Source organism: Lepisma saccharinum, chromosome 4 (genome assembly GCF_977018435.1).
Source record: "Lepisma saccharinum chromosome 4, izLepSacc3.1, whole genome shotgun sequence".
NCBI lineage: Eukaryota > Metazoa > Arthropoda > Insecta > Zygentoma > Lepismatidae > Lepisma > Lepisma saccharinum.
In genome coordinates, this window is record NC_139232.1 from 89,910,570 (window position 1) to 89,925,019 (window position 14,450).

Genomic DNA, 14,450 nt, shown 5'->3' on the forward strand with positions numbered 1-14,450 from the left:
CCCGCTATATATTTATTTCATTTATTACGTCTTGTATTGCAGCCATCATGTTTTATTCCTCCCATACCTTTTGTTTCTTACTCATCTGGAAATAGGTGCCCATATATACGGAATATTATTCCACATTGCAATCCCTTATGGCAGTGGTTCTCAAACTGTAGTACGCGTACCGCCAGGGGTACGTGAACGACTTGCAGAGGAAGAGAAATGCCGAGAATACTCACACGACAACATTTTTGTTGCAGGTTTGCAGAGCAGATTTCATTGTTTCAGACTTTAACAGGAAAACAAGTCTGTTTTTGTCACTGACACGTACATCTTTGTTTCATATGTTTTGAATTAAAATACTTGTCCGAAATATATAATAGACTAAATATGGAGCCGAATCTCCATTTCAGGTCTCCCCCATGGCGCAGTGGTAGCGTCATTTCCTTGTAATCAAGGGGTCCCGGGTTCGATACCCGGTGGAGGACAAGTGGTTCGGATCCCACTTTAAACTGTAGGTCCAGTCCCGATTAGCCTTACTGTGCATAAAGTGGACTTAAAACCAACTCAAACCAATCTCCATTTCAAGTACACAACCAGACATCAAGAAACTGTGTCAGGCTATGCAGACACATCCTTCTCACTACAAACTCTGAAGATTTGGAATAAGAACTCCAACATTTTGCTTCACAGTTTCTTAAAAAACTTATTTTTGTTCTTCACTTTTTTTAATTAACTGTGGGAAAATATATGAAAGGTAAAGTGTTTTATATACTTCATCGCATACATGTGTTCCACATTTTTATCTTTGTAACTAATCATAAAGATTGTAAACGTAGGAATACCCAATAGAAAAATAAACGTACGATTCTAATGTTTATTTGTTTACCATATTTTGACATACAGCCCTTTGCGCTATTGCAGATACACGCCTCCAACATGTCAAAAACGCCCCACCAATCAGACAGCAGAAAAAAATCCCCAAAACCCACTATTCGGAGAAAACCTATGGTGGGATACACTAGACGTTTAGTTACGACTAAAGGGTACAATGATCAAATACGTTTGAGAACCGTATGGTATTCCATATTATGAGCGTGGCCATCTTTGTTTTCATATCCAAAGAAGTCGGACCTAACCAACGACAGCGTCTTGAAACCTCATAATATCTACGCAACAAACATCACCTTTATATCAATATAAACCTCATTATTTATATTGCATTAGGAAAAGAAACGACATGAAAAACAACTCACGTCCACCACCAGCTGGAAATAACACAAAATAATATCTTCCACCTGTTCCGTGACGACCCAACCAGTGGCGGCGATTGAGTAAGGACTTTCCATTGCTACATAAGGTGTTGAATTTTGCCCCCTCCCACAAATGAAAAAACAACAATTTTATACCACTGAACACAGCTATGCACCATCGATGTTTCGATGTTGACAACATGTGACGTCATACATCACCTCCCTATTGCAGTTTTTTCTTATGCATTATATTCCACGCTATAACCCATAATACTGATTTCAGAATAACCCTTTGTATTTTTTATAATTCTTCTAAAATGTATGAATATTAGCGAATTGATTTATACCGACATCTATATTTTGATCTGAAAATCCTAATTCCGTTGTAGAATTCCGTCTGTGTGGCCGAGCACGCTGATTGGTCAACCATGCACTAAATATTCCCTGTTCTCCCTAGTTGTGGATGTTTGTGAATATATTTTTATCAGCTTTTACCCTCGAAAAAATCATGTGGCTACCAGTACTAGGTTACAGCGCCATGCAGGAGAGATATCCTCTATTCAATATTACAAACCTCTTCCTTATTTAGGTACGAATCCTACTAGCTAGGATCTTTGTAATTCGTGCAGTTACTTGCAATAAGTATCAACCTCGACAACATGACGTAAGTTAGACCGTAGGAGTAAAGGGTAAAATATATACTCCTGAGGTTGACCACATCAGCAGTAAATATTTTACCTACAAGTTCGTATAATTAATATTTTTTCCTTCTCTGTTGGGTAAGGTATGGGTGCTGGGTAACGCATTTTACCTGTGTGTGAGTGGTGGGGGGGGGGGGTTGGGACAGAACACCGCGCTACATCATTATTACGTATATTATACATTCTGAGATTTGCCTATAGTACAGCAGTTGCCGCTAGGAGGCATTGTGTGTACACGAACGTTGCTCGCTTGTTAATCACGGAGCCGGAAGGCGTACGTTGGCGTCATGCAAAGGGACAAACATGCCCTCGGAACTTGCCGTAAGGGTAAACAACTTCGGTAACATGAGGGAGAGGAGAGTGGTGCCCCCATACCATGTTTAGTCAGGAGGAATATATTGTTGTTAAGGAATTGCTGGCGAACACCCTCAAATTCCACCAATTTGTATTTGTATTTTTGTTATTTAGCGGCGCTTTTTCCACTTTTATTTAATCGAGACGATGGGAATAGACGATGATTATGTAAACGTTGATAAAAAATATACTCACAAACATCCACAACTAGGGAGAACAGGGAACATTTAGTACGTGGTTGACCAATCAGCGTGCTTGACCAATCAGCGTGCTTGACCACACAGACAGAATTTCAAAACGGAATTAGGATTTCAGATCAAAATATAGATGTCGGTATAAATCAATCCGCTAATATTCATACATTTTAGAAGAATTATAAAAATACAAATGGTTATTCTGACATCAATAGTATGGGTTATAGCGTGGAATATAATACATAAGAAAAAAACTGCATTAGAAAGGTGATGTATGACGTCACATGTTGTCAACATCGAAACATCGACGTTGATGGATTGAATAAGCAATTGAAAGTTACTGGACGTTAGATCATGGTAATTGCATCCGAATATAAAAATGTATTCTGGAGAATCTTGACATAAAGAAAACTGTTTAATATTGGATTAAAAACAAAAGGGTGCTAGACAACGTAAAAAAGAACAGCGCTCACTTAACTAAACAAGTTAAAGCTCCATGGGAAGTAATAAAACTTAGTCATCCATAGTTCATATGTCTAAGGAACTAAACCAATGGGGATAAATGCTAAATAGTACGCATATTTTCCATTGAGCCTGTAGTCCAATTGCTATGTACATCTAATGAACTATATTATTGTTATTAATTACTAACATAGGGTGGCTATTCACCGGGAATTATGCGTACATTCTGCATGATTTTTGCTCCGTAGACATGAAAAATTGCAACTTTTATTAATCCAAATTCCATTGAATTTATAGATATTTAGAAATGCCCTGAGGCACGCTTTTCACGCTTTCTCCCTCCTAATCGCCGCCACTGAAAACATTAGTTTCATGGATTTTAAATAATAAAGCTAGTGTTAAAAATGCATATAATATGATCATTAATATTATTTACAAAAAGTGAGAATTTATATGAGGTGTTTTCACTTAATTTAGTTTCATTGAGAAGTAGTATTATACCATAAGAAAACTAAATTCATTCTAATTACATTCAAATTGTCTCATTTATTGTTACCATATCTTAAGCTCTCAAGCATCCTACATCTCTGAAACAAACGTTAGTTTGAAAAATGTATTTATGATAATTTTTATGCTCTTGGCATTGATCCATAATACTATAAATTAAAAAAATGTGCATTGTGTCACGCCCTTCACAGGCAAAAACTGTTTGTAAAAAACGTATGTAATATATTTTTTTTTAGAAACCAAATGCATCAAAATGTCAAATAAATTTGCTCTGTGAAAATAAAATAAAATTGTTTCAGCAAACCATATATTTCCCAGAGGTTTTTTTTTAAAACACCGAGGAAGTTCCTAAAGTCGAAAATACGAAAAATGTATTTTCTTGAACTAAAAATTGAGAAGGGGTAGGAATATTCTGAAATTAAATAACTTTCATTGATGGAAATGACATTACATGAATTCATAGAGTTACACATTTGAAGATTCTAAGATGACACTGTCCGATAAATTATCAGGCAAAGTAGCACACGATTATTACGTCCAGTTAAAATGTTGTTTGAGGAAGTGCCATGTACACAGCCACGGAAAAACCACTAACCAGAAAGGGTCGTAGGTGGTTGCGGGGACTACAACCATCAAAACAGTTCTGCTAAGGTTATGAGTTCTGGAAAAATCTTCCTGAATTCGAATCACCTGTGTCCTATAAGGGCTAATAAACAATTAACCAATATTTCAGCAATATCTAGTGTGGGAGACTTCCAACCAGTGTCCTAGTTCCCCTTCCCTAGTACCGGCTGGTGAGCTACAAGTACAACAGCGTCGTTTCAACACAACACTGCCCTTAACTGTACGTCAGGTGTACACTGTTTTGAAATTTGTAGTTCATGCAACACAACACTGCCCTTGACTGTACGCAGTGATGTGCGTCTACGCGTAAACAACGATAGTCTACACGTAGACTATTTTATACACGTAGATTACGTAATCTATGTAAACAACATGGCGAAAGGTGATAACTTAGCAAAGGGCGCTGTGGAATTAAAATAAAATTATACTGCGTATCAGTTGCTGATGTGTGAGGAGAACTTTTCATACCCTTTCTTCCAAATTTGAACAATTTCTCACCTAGGAAGAAACCTAATATAAGAAATATTCTAGTGTTTTATGGGGAAAAGACCACTCTTGCCTCACGACTGCCATCTGTTGTTCTATTTTGCAAACTATTTATCTTCTTCTATAGTTGATAATAGACGAGAAGAGAAATTTTGTTGTAAATAGAATTCTTTTCATTTCGTTAGGAACCAATACAGTTGAAAATGTCACTTTCCTTTCATGAAACCCTTGAAAATTAATTTTAATGCACCTTAGATTGTCTACGTAGTCTATGTAAACTACAATCGAATGTAATCTACGCGTAGATCACGTGTAGACAACGCATGTAGACGTAAACTTATAGTCTACGCCACATCACTGACTGTACGTCAGGTGAACACTCTTTTGAAATTTGTTACTCAAACTTCTCTGTAAAACTTTGACAAGTTTTCACTGCCTGTACTTATTGATTATGGTTGTGAATTTCATTTCTGGAGGTTATACCACCCACCTAACAAAAATATATGAAAAAAAAATCTTCGGATTTCCTGCAGTTTTGCACTTCGCATGAGTGTTTATAAGGGACACATTTAACTCCATTCAAAATTTCCCATTTTGACTAAATTCTTCTCGCAGTTGCCTGTCAAGATTGCAATTTCAAGTTCTCTTAACGTGCAATATGTCGGGAAAGAAGAAAATTGAAGACACGGGATAGCACTTCTGCACATAGAAGAACCTCCCTCTTACAAGAGGAGATAATCCATTGCGTCGAGGCTCGATACAGCTTCAGTTTTTGCGTAGAGATGGCGCGGATGTTGTGTTTCGCTCCCAGACGCCGGCGGATTGTTATAGCGTGTTCAACACCAGGCGTCGCTTCGATCGTATCGGATTTTTGCCAGCTCTCTGCTGCAGACAGCAGAATCGCTTTGCAGACGGGAAAATAGAATCGCAGTTTTAGAAAAATATTGAAGCCCTTCTACAACAATTTTGTACTTAATAATTAAATTTCAGAGAGAGTATGTTCAAGTACAGAATTTATTAATAACGTAATATTTTTTTTCTCAAAATACTAGAAAGTCAAATACTTAATTCTGTACCCTTTTCCTTATATGTATAGGGTGCTTATAAAATATTGATCATATTTAAGGTTTATTATCATACTAAATACAAGAGTCACATAGGTATTAGAAATAGAACATGCTAAGTATGACTTTACACAAGACATACATTTTCCATCTGTGATCCGAAACATTTGAATCCTTAGGATCGAAACAGTGTTTGATGAAGATGAATGAAGCACAGTGTTACAGGAATGTATAATTTTTTTTATTAAGGGGTATATGTTCCTATTTCTTTCTTAAAATCAACATTTGTAGTCTTCTAAATGGCGGTTGGAAACAGTAGCGCATGGATATTTTTAATTGATTGATTGAATTAGATTATTTTACATTGCTTTTCTGCCACTTGTGGCTAATCACGACGATGAGGATGAGTGATATGATGAAGTTGTTGAAGGAAACCTCACAATGAACACACATGGCCAGGCCGGGATTCCTACCCGGGATCGCTAAGGTCGTAGCCCGCTGTGCTAACCACCCTGCCACGCAGATAAACGAAGCTCCAACTAATTTACTGTGGCTTTCTGTTTTTATGTGTTCTTTGACTCTTGTATAATAAAATCATCCCTGTTCGGCTGAAACCGAAAAATGTATATTTTATACAACAGTCAAGATGAACCTATTGACTCAGAAATTACAAGATCTACAAAGTCGAAGTTTGATTAAACACAAAAATTATTGTATTTTCGTTATTTTGAGTACTAGGTATTGTATTTGTGTATATATACAGGGTGTTACTAAAGTTCGTTTCCAACGCTTAGGAGGTAATTCTACAACTGAAAATAAACATAAAAGTTCATGTGACGAGATGCCGAAAACGGCACCCATTCGGAGTTATTGAAGTGGGGAAAAAGTGCGAAAATTATGTTTACAAGGAAATAGTGGCACAACGGCCAAACATGTGACCGCGGCGAAGAGCGTTCCACACAGAAATGCGGCATGGTCTATTCAAAAAAGACATGGCAGATGTGTGAAGTTGATGCGCAAGCGATTCCCCAAAGGAAGCGAATGGGTCTGTTGAAGTCATGGAGGAAGGGAAGGGTTCAGCGAGATGTGTTATCCACGGAAAGTGATATGTGGAGACTGACAGCCGTAGTAGACATCACCATTACGTATAAAAACAAAGATGGTGCTGGTGCTGCGCTAGGTTGCGTATGTGTCAACATGTTCACTGTGCGCAGAGTGGAGGTGCCGAGGGAACCACATCACAGACGATTTTCAAACTGTCTGCCATTAACTTCCACGGAGAGATGACAACGCCGAATCAACGATTGTCTAGTGCGCGGAAGCAATCCCACGGAGTCTGCTACCGTCGCTGCGGCGACATTAATGCGTGCAACGAGATCCTCGGCTGACACGACAGGTGTTTCATCTCTCCCCATACACTGAGAGAAAAGTCTGGTTGGCTGCAACAAATCCTAGTTACAGCAACCAAATCCCTTGTTTGTTATACGCGAGCAAAACGTTGAGGTTCCCTGTACAAAATTATTTGATTGACTTAATTTTTTTCATCCAACCAAATCTCTTGTATGGAGTATCGAATTAGGTGTAGTTCTCTGAACAAGATAATTGGTACCATCAAACAAATCAATTTGTTGGCAGTAAAGGATATTTTGTTGGAATTATTATTATTAAAAATATTAAAAAGCATGGAATCCTGGGGGACAGGGGGAATTTACCCCCCACCAAGAATTTTGTCCTACAAAAATCCGATTGATAAAGGAATTTCTTTGCTACTTTATAAATACCTGACATATGCGTATATAAAATACAGAATGAATTAATGTATATATAAATATATACACACATATTTAATATTGTATATTTTGTTATATATTTATATACATAATATACAGTACTAATGTCTATGTATATACATACATACATTCATTTTATATTACACACACTATATATATATATATATATATATATATTATAAAGTATCAAACTAATTCCTTTACCATCTGAATCTTTGAAGGATTGTAGGACAGAATTGTTGGCGATGGAAAATCCTCCCCTGTCTTCCAGGATTTCACACACTACTTTCTAATATATACTGTGATATATATATAAATACGAGGGAGAATCAAATGAAAACCGCAAAAATGCCATTAAAAATATTTTTTTCTTCCTAGGCGTTTGGAAATTTGCAGACACAGTCCTTGACGTCTTTTTGAGCTGGTAGTACGAAGCAGTGCCGGTAGGTGGGGTTGGATGTGAGTAACAGCTGATTCAAGATGGCGGCACCACTACGCAGTTGCACCAAGCAGGAACAGCGTGGAGTTATTAGATTTTTATGAAGTGAAGGTGTGAAACCGGTTGATATTCATCGGAGAATGCAGACGAAGTATGGGGACGCCTGTATGTCACAGCGGCAACTCTACGATTGGTGCAAGAAATTCGCAGAAGGTACAACTTTATTGACTGACGCTCCCCGTCCGGGTCAGGCTCAGCGAGATGTGACAGAGGAGTCCATAGCCGCAGCAGATCGGCCTATTCAGGAAAACCGGCGTGTCACCCTGGCTGAAATGACTTCCTCGCTGAATATGAGCTTCGGTTCAGTACAACACATAGTGTGCATGACGAACTCCGCTACAGAAAAGTGTCCGCCAGGTGGGTTCCTCGACAGCTGACACAGGAACTGAAAGTCCGTCGGGTTGACGCATGTCAAAAGCTGCTGAGGCGTTATGAAGAGGAGGGTGAGGATTTTCTAGCTCACATTGTCACCGGGGATGAAAGTTGGGTGCACCATTTTCAACCGGAGACGAAACGTGCAAGCAAAGAATGGCGACATTCGTCTTCGCCGAAAGCAGCCCTCTGCAGGGAAAGTCATGTTGACTTTATTCTGGGATAAGAAAGGTCCTATTGTGGAACACTACATGCCCCCACGTACGACAGTGACTAGTGCCACCTACACCGACCTTCTCAAGAACCATTTGAGGCCAGCGATACGCACAAAGCGAAGGGGATTGCTGAGTGCAGGTGTTTTGCTTCAACATGATAACGCCCGTCCTCATTCTGCTCATGCAACCATGAAAACCATCAATGACCTACGCTTCAAGTGCCTACCCCATCCGCCATACTCACCAGATTTGGCACCATCTGATTTCCACATCTTTGGTCCATTAAAGGAGCACCTTGGATGGCAGAGGTTCAAGCCTGATGAAGACGTCCAATCGGCGGTGCACGAGTGGCTACACAGTCAACCGAAAGAACTTTTCTCACGCGGTATCGAAGCACTACCTATCCGATGGCGTACGTGCATTGAACTGGGAGGGGACTATATAGAAAAGTAATGAACAATCAAACATTATCCCTGCATTAAAATAGTGGAAAAAAATTAATTGCGGTTTTCATTTGATTCTCCCTCGTATAATATACATATCATAATAATTCACACACATTCATGTAAATGGAGTTCTTCCTCCTCCCTCACCAGTTTGTTTTAAGTTCATTTTATGTTCAGAAGGACTCAAAGTTTTAAAATGGAACGTCAACCACAGTGCAATATGTCTCCATTGAGAATCAAACCTGTTACACCTTAATTACAAGACAAGTGTTACCATTAGGTCACCTGGTATGCACACACACATATGAACGTATGGCAAAAACAAATTATCAAAAGAAGCAACGGCCAAAATCTGTCTCTTGACTGCTACACCACGTAGAATATTTTAGCTTGTTCCAAATTAAGACATTATGAACCTCTAAACACACAACTGATACTGCAAGTAAAATAGGTTATCCTCAACTGGCAAAAATTTAAAATTTTCATTTTTTTTCTAACTTTCCAGCTTTCTTGAGACTTTAATATTTAGAAAAGATAAAAAAGAAAGCACAAGTAATAAACATAACTAACAGCCAAAAGACAGAAAAAAGGTAGATATATTATTTCTATATAGCTCTATCTGTGCTTTCATTCCATGTTGTGATATTAACAATACATCATTAGCAGGATTTTTTAAAACAGGTATATGTAAATATCTCATTGCATGTGAAGTTCTGCAAGATGAATGACTAGGATATATATTGCCTGTACATCTTATGATATGCTCTATTAAGGGCACCACGATAACTGACCTCATGCAACTATCAACCTGAGCATATGGTTGTTTATCTTCAACTTGCAACACAGAAAATGGTGAGGTGGTATAAAGAGGCACTTTTACTATTCTGGGCTACACAATTCCTTCCTTGTATTTTCATTAACTCATGGTATATTTAAACAATTACCAGAGATACATGCAATTTGTGAGGTATCAGTGAATAAATATGTTCTGTAGACATAATATATTTCGCCAATATTATGATAATCGATTGATTTGGCGATTTTAATCCACTTTATGCAGAGTAAGGCTAATCGAGACTGGACCTACAGATTAGGGTGGGATCCAAACCACTATGTGCTTCCACCAGGTATTGAACTCGGGACCCCTTGCCAATATCATAACATTACGAAACTAATATATCATAAAAGTACAGTCACAATAGGGTATATCCTTTGGCCAATACTGTTAATATGTATAAATAGCATTGAAAATACTGCATACACCAGTAGAAAATATGCAAATGAAGCTCTTGGGAAAGATATATGTGTGCATCACTCATGTGTGAGCCTACCATGTTGCATTCACCTTGAGGCACATGGCAATAGTTTGACTTCCTCTTTAAACTGCAGGTCGTTACAATTAGCCTATTTGTGCATAACGTAACTACAAAAAAAACTTAACAATGATCTGTGATATACCACTTGATACGAGGTTTGTTGATCTCAGGAGAGACTTCAAATAAACAACAATGAAAAATATAAAGTGCCTTGTAACTATTCGCCGTGCATTTGAAAGAGGAAAATATACTATTTAATGCTACAGAAATCTTAACAAAACCCACACATGCACAGTTAACTTACTCATATCCAGAGATGATTTTTACCTGGTGAGTTATCAATTCCTACTGTTAAACTTTATTCTCAAAAAATGTTTAATTTGTACAAAGTATTGAGCACTTTTAATTGTTTAGAAATGTGATAATTATTTATTCATAAAGAAATTAGACAAATGCTTACCAATGTATATCTCAGTTTGTGCTGTAGCACTGGCCAATCATTCATGTGTAATTCTGGCACTTTTGATCTTTACTTCTTGCTTCATGCTCCAGCAGGTATTGTGAAAATGCTCCAATGTTCATGGTTCACTGCTATTAGCCACTAGTCATCTTTAATATAAACAAGAAATAAGGAAATATTAAACTATACTTTCCACTCTGATACATTTCTAAACTTTAATAACAATATAAATAATAGTGAAATATGTATAATATGAACCACAGGTACGAAAACAACATTACGAGTGAAAAAAATACATGAAAATGTAAAAACACAATGTTCTTATTTGAGAATTCATAAACAAATTCTAAATTGTCATTTTTCTCAATGAGAATAAAAGTAAAGAAAAAAAGATTATGCTCAAAATTTTATTGATTCCTGCCAATATTCATTCTTCATTATTTCTCTGAATGAAAGTTTGTAGGTAGGCTAATCAAGACTGGGCATACCAATGTCTCTCTAAAAATTATGGGAGAAGTATTCACACATGAGTAGATTAAGCAGTTAGTTTTAGTCTTCCCTCTTTCAATTACATTTAATTCATATATATCTGCATGATTTTATTATGATTTGATATATGTTTACACATTTCAAGCACAAATGTGAAATGGCATTTCCGTTGTGCTTGAAACATACCATTTCAGAATACATTCTAACTACCATAACTCCGTAAACATATGTTTCATGATTCTGTACTCTAAAATCTTCTGATACCACCATTAAAACAATTTACCTTTGTGTGGTATGTTGGTGGAGTGAGGGCCAATAAAATAAAGGGGCACAACAAATTGTCAGACTAACTACTTTCACCAGTATTTTATTCAAGTACTTTCTATATTTCACACATTGCCAATGTTTTGTAGGTAAAATCAATGGACTAAGCATAAATCAAATTACCATAATAGTGTTTATGAAGAGAGCCATTCGATCTAACTGCTTAACATACTAAGCATAGGGATTTTGCACAGATTATATATATATATATATATATATATATAAAGAGAGACACTGAACCTAACAACCAAAGCAAACAAGCACTAAATTGAATGTTCATGCAAAACAAGTAACTGTATTACATATGAACCAAAACTGAACCTGAAGAAATAAATATTTTTTGAGGAAAACCAAAGGAAATACTGAGGTGGGAGAACATTTCTAATCACCTTACTATTTACTTTACACCTGGCAACCATTTTTGTGGTAAAAACTTGGAAATAACCGAGTAGGCACAGGGAACATTTTGACATACTACCCATGATGCACCATTTTTATGCGCACAAGATTAAAATACTTATTTTGTGGAATGTTGCCGAGTGAAAGAATAAAAATGCAATACAAATTTCAAAAATTTCATTTCACGCTGTTTGACCTTTTCATCACAATAATGTGTTAACCCTCTCAAGAAAATGAAATATTCTGCATGCTTTATGAGGATTGTGTTGTTCCCTTGCTTATAGCCTGCAGAAATGTGTTAATGTGAAGAAAAGTACACGTGTTACTTGTTACTTTAACATGAAGCAGAACGGTAAGACTGCAGAATATGGGCTGCTTAGGAGGAACGTGGTTCATAATTTTGTTGTAATGTTTTGTAGTTAGTAATTGGGATAAGTAAGTTTGAAGTTGCGGATTTTTTTTTCTATAAAAAAAAACTAAAAATACGTATCCAGGTTGGGCGCTCTTGGAAGGAAAAGTGACATGGTGGTGCACATTCCTGCACAAATCTAGTGAAAGCAAAAAATGCCTACGTTAATAGGTAGCTAGGTTTAGTTCTCTTAGCCTGAATAATAGCATTGTATTTATGCTAATGAAACCTAACCTAACCTTGTAGGCATTCCTCGTCGAAATAATGAAAGAAACTGTGCGTAAACAATATGGACACGAATGAATATAGAGAAATGCATTGCTTTTAGTAGCAGGAAAAACATTTTTCAATGCTATTGGAACCCAACCTAACAGGCCTAACCGGTAACACTTTGCTATACCGGAGACGGATTTCTTCAAATTTACAAGAGAAAGTACTTACGCAAATCATTTTCTGTAGCGTTGTTGATGTTCGGGAATGTAGTTTTGATCCATTTTAATGCGAATGCATGTGATTTCCTACGAAAATCTATTTCCGACGCGCTATTGCTGCTGCCGCCATTTGCTTTCTGCACGAGAGCACAATACGCGCTATTGCTGCTGCTACAAGATGACATGTCGAGGATACGTCGCGAAGTTGTTGCCGGTGTGGAAGATGCTGTGGAATGTGTAATTCCGATGTTGTCCGTATATGCTAAATTGAACGAAAGGAGTGCTAATGGAACCTAACCTAACCTAGTAGGCATACCTCGTCTCCGTGATGTTTCGTGGAGCTATCGTGAATTTTTGGGCTAACGTCAATGGTTTTTGGGGCTACCCGTGGATGGTTTGTGGGAAATACGGAGCAACAGTAAGTACTCGTTAATGTAAGAAATATACATTATTTTCGTTAGAAATTCATTATTTCATCCAAAGAAATGTTCCGCAATGCAGAATAGTACGTTAGCAATGTAAAAGATTGTGAAATAAATCATTGATAGGTGTCTCCGGTATAGTAAAGTAGTACCGCCTAACCTAACCTTGTAAGCATTCCTCGTCTGAAATAATGAAAGAAACTCGAATTCTGCGAAACGAAGGGTCTCACTTATCGCACAAAGCATTTTTATTGTAGGCTAGCTTGGTTTAATTCTCTTAGCCCAAAGAATAATTTTTCAGTGTATTTATGATAATGGAACCTAACCTAACAGGCCTAACCTAAGCTCGTAGGCATTCCTCGTCTGACGTCGGAACACAAGGTAGGAAAACTCTTGTGCTGAGAGGAAGACCCCGAAACAAATGACAGCAACTGTGTGTAAACAATATGGACGCGAACGAATGGAGAAATGCATTGCTTTTAGTAGCAGGAAAAACATTTTTTACGTACAATAATATAATAGTAGTCACAAAAGTAACACCAGAAAATGGAAGTAGAAGGTACGTACTTTCAGGGGATATAAATTTTGTTCATCTATTTAGATGAAAAAAGCACTGATGCTGACCATATTTTGGGATTAGATATATCCGTTATTTGTGTTTTCCGCATGCTGGAAATAATTTTATATTACGTAAAACATCGAACTCTGTCGTTTTAAAAAAAACACAAAGCAATTCTCGAGGGAGTACAGTAGAACAACGGACCACATAATGTAACAAGATGCAGTATGTGATAGAAACTAACACGGTACACGTTGCACTGCTACGCCAGTAGCTTACAATCAAAAGGTAAATTGTGATAAAAAATTACCTTAACTGTTGGGGAAATGCCTGCTTGGCCCAGATCACCTAACCCGAGGATCGAACCCAGGTTGTCCGTATGGTAGTCAAGATGCTAGCCTATATCAACTGAGCTATCGCACCTATGTTAACGTAAAACACGCTTGCACCACTTGTGATGTATTTTATATTCAGCATGATCAGATATTATATATTTGCATAAGACAAAACCACCTCAAAATTTGCATACGCCTGTATTTATATATTTCTATAATTTACACTTCCTACTTAACATATTTAACAACATTTAACATCAATACTGTTACACTTACCAGCAAATGTAGATATCACCGTTTCAAATCCCCATGACTTTAAAATAAAATCGAAGACCTTCGATCCCTTTCTTTCGG